Genomic DNA, 6,000 nt, shown 5'->3' with positions numbered 1-6,000 from the left:
TTGGCGATCCTGCGCCGCTTGAATCTTTGATTGGATGGTTCGGATTTGGTTCATGGTGTCCTCTATCATTTGAGGTCCCAACACTACGGTTTCACTAATATCGTTCCAACAAAGTGGACTTCTACACTTTCGTCAATACAAAGCCTCAAATGGTGTCATTCCAATGCTAGCATGATAGCTATTGTTATAGGAAAACTCAATCAAATCTAGGCTATCTTCCCAACTTCCTTGGAAATCAATAACGCATGCCCGAAGCATGTCCTCCAGGGTTTGGATAGTCCTTTCAGTTTGGCCATCCGTGGCTGGGTGGAAGGCTGTACTCATTTTCAATGTCGTACCAAAGCTCTTCTGCACACTTTTCCAGAAATTCGAAAGAAACCTTGAATCTCTATCTGATACGATATCCTTAGGAACTCCATGTAACCTCACCACATTCTTAATGTAGGCTTTAGCAAGTTGTTCCATTTTCCAGGTTTCCTTCATTGGTATAAACACTGCTGACTTGATCAACCTATCTACCACAACCCAAATTGTATCATTCCCAATCTTTGACTTAGGTAAACAAGTGACAAGGTCCATAGAAATACAGTCCCATTTCCAGCTTGGAATCTCTAAAGGTTGGACCTTCCCTTGAGGTCTCCTATGCTCAATTTTAACCTTCTGACAAGTCAAACATCTAGCCACAAATTCAGCCACTTCGTTCTTCATCCTTGGCCACCGATAGACCTTTTTCAAGTCCTTATACAACTTGTCACCCCCTGGGTGCACAGAATATGGCGTATTATGCCCTTCTTTCATCAATCTCTCTTTCAGTTCTCCACATTTTTGAGGCACGCACCACCTGCCTTTGTACCTCAAGCTTCCATCATCATAGATTCGGAAATCTACCTCCTTACCTTGCGAAATCTTTTCCTTGATTCGCTCCAACTTCACATCACCAGCTTGATTCTCTCTAATCTCATCAAATATTGACGGTTGGATGGTTAAGGCATTCATTATTACCACAAGGCTTTCACCACTTACTATTTCAAGGTTCAAACGCTGCATGTCCTTACACAGCTCGTTAGCAACTACTAACACATTAACACTATGACTTGATTTCCTACTCAAGGCATCCGCAATTACATTGGCTTTTCCCTCATGGTACTGGATACCCAAATCATAGTCCTTAATTAACTCCAACCACCTTCGTTGGCGCATATTCAGATCCTTCTGTGTGAAGATGTACTTCAAACTCTTGTGGTCCGTAAATATCCTACACTTCACACCGTACAGGTAGTGTCTCCATATCTTCAATGCAAATACTATAGCCGCTAGTTCTAAATCATGGGTAGGGTAATTGGATTCATCACTAGTGGAAAAAGGGTCATTTGCATCGCACTTTTAAGCATATTTGCGTCGCACATCGTGCGTGGCAAAAGCTCTCGACGCAAATGACTAAAAGTCATTTGCGTCGCACATTTGTGCGACGCAAATGACCCTTATTTGCGTCGCACAATTAGCAAATGTGCGACGCAAATAACTTTTCAGGCACCATGTTGAAAAGTCATTTGCCACGCACATTAGCTAAATGTGCGACGCAAATAAGAGTCATTTGCGTCGCACATTTAGCTAATGTGCGTGGCAAATGACTTTTCAGGCACCATGTTGAAAAGTTATTTGCCACGCACATTAGCTAAATGTGCGACGCAAATGACTTTTAGGCGCCAAAAAAAAAGTCATTTGCCACGCACATTAGCTTAATGTGCGACGCAAATGACAATTTTAGCGCCAAAAAATTAAGTCATTTGCCTCGCACATTGAGCTAACGTGCGTTGCAAATGACTTATTTTTTTTTTTTTAAATTCGTTTTTTAATATTTTAGTTGGAAATTCCGACATGATCGTCTTTGAAATTAGACGCTTCATTCCCAATACCGGGAATACATTTATAAATAATACCTGTCACAAAATTTTACAACGTAATTAACGTTCCCAATAAAAGGCAATTAAATTCGTCATAGATCGATCAACCAACATGTTACAACAAACATAAAATTATTACAACAAAGGTACGTAGCTAGCTAGAGATCAAGTTCATATTACAAATTAAGCTAAAAATTCGACATTGTTCATGAAGTAATCTGCCCAAAAATCTTTCACCTCATTAATCTCCTCTGGTGAATAAGGCAATGTTCTTGAAAAATCCTAAAAAAGTGTAAATAATTCAATTCATCAACGATTGATCAATATAATAGTTTTGTGTACTTCAATTTATTATATAAAGTACGTAGTTTATGAGAACATACCTTAGTAAGATCTTGACTATTACCATGATTCATTATTATGTCGTACATAAAACGCATGACGTAGTAGCCACAATCTAGTGATCCTGGTTGTTGAGCACACTAAATGCATTAAAATAAATAACACAAGTAAAATTTCTATCACATTGTAAGTTATAATTTTGAAAAACTTGCTTCTTAGGTAAATAATAAACTAATTATACCTGTGCTGGAATCCATGTTAATTTAGTTCCCTTAGATTGTCCACCTAGTCTCTTGTAACTCCGAAAAGCACTACACATTCGATAAAATATGCAATTATATATACTTTGTTTACACATGTAAATGCAAAGAATATTTTACATGTAAGTGCAATTATATACTTTGTTTACACATGTAAATGCAATTATATACGTAGTAGCCACATTTAAGGCTAATTGAGTCGTTCTAGGTCATTTTTAGGCAAAAATGATGTTTTCGAACCCAACTTTGAACTAAAGAACCTAAGGAATGTTTTCAAACTTATTACACGTCTCATATGCATAGTTATAACTTTCTAAGGCTCCTTACAATCTATTATTTCACATTTAAGGCTAATTGGGTCGTTCTAGGTCATTTTTAGGCAAAAATGATGTTTTCGAACCCAACTTTGAACCAAAGAACCTAAGGAATGTTTTCAAACTTATTCTACTTTTAATATGCTTATTTACAACTTTCTAAGGCTCTTTACATTCTATTATTTCACATTTAAGGTTAATTGGGTCGTTCTAGGTCATTTTTAGGCAAAAATGATGTTTTCGAACCCAACTTTGAACCAAAGAACCTAAGGAATATTTTCAAACTTATTCTACGTTTAATATGCTTATTTACAACTTTCTAAGGCTCTTTACAATCTATTATTTCACATTTAAGGCTAACTGAGTCATTCTAGGTCATTTTTAGGCAAAAATGAAGTTTTCGAACCTAACTTTGAACTAAAGAACCTAAGGAATGTTTTCAAACTTATTACATGTATCATATGCATAGTTATACTTTCTAAGGCACTTTAGAATCTATTATTTCACATTTAAGGCTAATTGAGTCGTTCTAGGCCATTTTTAGGCAAAAATGATGTTTTCGAACCCAACTTTGAACTAAAGAACCTAAGGAATGTTTTCAAACTTATTCTACGTTTAATATGCATATTTACAACTTTCTAAGGCTCTTTACAATCTATTATTTCACATTTAAGGCTAATTGGGTCGTTCTAGGTCATTTTTAGGCAAAAATGATGTTTTCGAACCCAACTTTGAACCAAAGAACCTAAGGAATGTTTTCAAACTTATTCTACGTTTAATGTGCTTATTTACAACTTTCTAAGGCTCTTTACAATCTATTATTTCACATTTAAGGCTAATTGGGTCGTTCTAGGTCATTTTTAGGCAAAAATGATGTTTTCGAACCCAACTTTGAACCAAAGAACCTAAGAAATGTTTTCAAACTTATTCTACGTTTAATATGCTTATTTACAACTTTCTAAGGCTCTTTAAAATCTATTATTTCACATTTAAGGCTAATTGAGTCGTTCTAGGTCATTTTTAGGCAAAAATGAAGTTTTCGAACCCAACTTTGAACTAAAGAACCTAAGGAATGTTTTCAAACTTATTACATGTCTCATATGCATAGTTATAACTTTCTAAGGCCCTTTACAATCTATTATTTCACATTTAAGGCTAATTGAGTCGTTCTAGGTCATTTTTAGGCAAAAATGATGTTTTCGAACCCAACTTTGAACTAAAGAACCTAAGGAATGTTTTCAAAGTTATTACACGTCTCATATGCATAGTTATAACTTTCTAAGGCTCTTTACAATCTATTATTTCACATTTAAGGCTAATTGAGTCGTTCTAGGTCATTTTTAAGCAAAAATGAAGTTTTCGAACCCAACTTTGAACTAAAGAACCTAAGGAATGTTTTCAAACTTATTACACGTTTAATATGCATATTTACAACTTTCTAAGGCTCTTTACAATCTATTATTTCACATTTAAGGCTAATTGGGTCGTTCTAGGTCATTTTTAGGCAAAAATTTAGGCAAAAATGGCATTTTCATATGCATACTTTACTTACTTGTTTAGTGGCTCCTTAATCATAAAATTTCTCTTCTTCTGTTGAGAATCAAATATGTAGACCTCACGTTTAGACAAGCAAAGAACTAAAAGCATCCAGTGACTCCTACATACAAACAATAAACGTATGTAGTTAGAAAAAAAAAGTTAAATTTATAACAATCAATTAAAAACGAAGTTCAAAGTAATTTTCATACTTTTCGTAGTATGGACATAAGATGAATGTCTTAGAACTAAGTGCACTCATGGACCTCGTCATGTACAATAGAATTCGATCTGCATCGGACTTTAACATGGTGGCCGAGATCATCTCCGGGCACATGAATCCAATACTATTGGGGTGACAATCATCGTGAAAACACAACTCACTCAAAGCCCTATAATATATAGTGTAAGAACGTTAAGACAATCATAAAAATCAAATTTAGGGGCAAAATATGAATTTAGGTAACTCACGTAACAAAAACTTGTATTATTGATATATTGAGCCATGCTCCCGAGAGAAGTTGACCCGTTCATAAACCTCACACGCACATAAGGGGGCAGGAGCTTCTCTCATCTCCAATTCTCCATTAAAAGCTTCCTTCTCTTTTCGAAATGGGTGATCTTCAGGAAGATACATCCGGTAATCCATGTACACATCTTTCCCACAAAATTTTAGGCGCCTCGAGACCAAATCATCATGACAAACTGGACATGCCTTCTTTCCCTTTACAGAATACCCTGACAAATTTCCATAAGCCGGGAAATCATTTATCGTACAAAAAATAATGGCACGTAAAGTGAAATTGGTTTTGGTGTATGCATCAAACATCAACACCCCTTCATCCCACAACAATTTCAAATCTTCAATGAGTGGCTCTAGATACACATCTATGTCATTTCCGGGTTGTTTAGGCCCAGAGATTAAGAGCGACAACATGATGTATCTACGCTTCATGCATAACCAAGGAGGCAAATTGTATATGGTGAGAAGAACCGGCCAAGTGCTATATTGGGTACTAAGTGTCCCAAATGGGTTCATTCCATCCGTGCAAAGACCAAGCCTGAGATTCCGAACTTCTTCCCTAAAGACCTTGTACTTTCGACCAATGTTCCTCCATTGTGGAGAATCAGCAGGATGCCTCATTATCCCATCTTTCTTCCTCCCTTCGGCATGCCACCTCAAGAGTTTTGCAGTTTTCTCTTCTGAGAAAAGGCGCTTAAATCTTGGTATAATTGGAAGATACCAAAGCACCTTAGCCGGAGAAGGTTTCTTCTTAGTTGATGTTGCATCATTCTCCACGATCTTGTAACGGGACAATCCGCATCTTGGACACTCATGCAGATTTGCATACTGCTTTCGATACAACACGCAATCATTTGGACACGCGTGTATCTTCTCATAATCCATACCCAAAGGACACATAAGCTTCTGGGCCTCATAGTTAGACCTTGGAAGTTTCTTTCCTTCAGGAAGATTACCAGACGTGGCCTCCAAAAACTGTGAAAAACTCTTGTTGGTCCAACCGTTTTCCACCTTTAAGTTGAAATATTCGATGACGGCACCAAGTACAGTTTATGTAGAACCAGGATATAACGGTGTTGCGGAAGCTTTGATTATACTATCATACATATGGGGACGCTCAA

The 6,000-nt window shown here is 36.5% G+C and overlaps 1 long non-coding RNA gene across 1 annotated transcript; it reads right to left on the bottom strand.

Annotated features, from left to right (window-relative positions):
* Positions 1 to 4,379: 4,379 nt before the first annotated feature.
* On the bottom strand, positions 4,380 to 4,881 carry LOC130462664 (uncharacterized). Its single transcript, XR_008923294.1, has 3 exons — positions 4,828 to 4,881; positions 4,569 to 4,748; positions 4,380 to 4,477 (listed from the first exon to the last, which is right to left on the bottom strand). It is a non-coding gene; the product is annotated as an uncharacterized lncRNA (long non-coding RNA).
* Between the last annotated feature and the right edge of the window lie 1,119 nt (positions 4,882 to 6,000).

Source organism: Spinacia oleracea, chromosome 6, assembly GCF_020520425.1.
Source record: "Spinacia oleracea cultivar Varoflay chromosome 6, BTI_SOV_V1, whole genome shotgun sequence".
NCBI lineage: Eukaryota > Viridiplantae > Streptophyta > Magnoliopsida > Caryophyllales > Amaranthaceae > Spinacia > Spinacia oleracea.
Note: the sequence above shows the minus strand (reverse complement) of the source record. Positions and strands in the feature narration are given on the sequence as shown.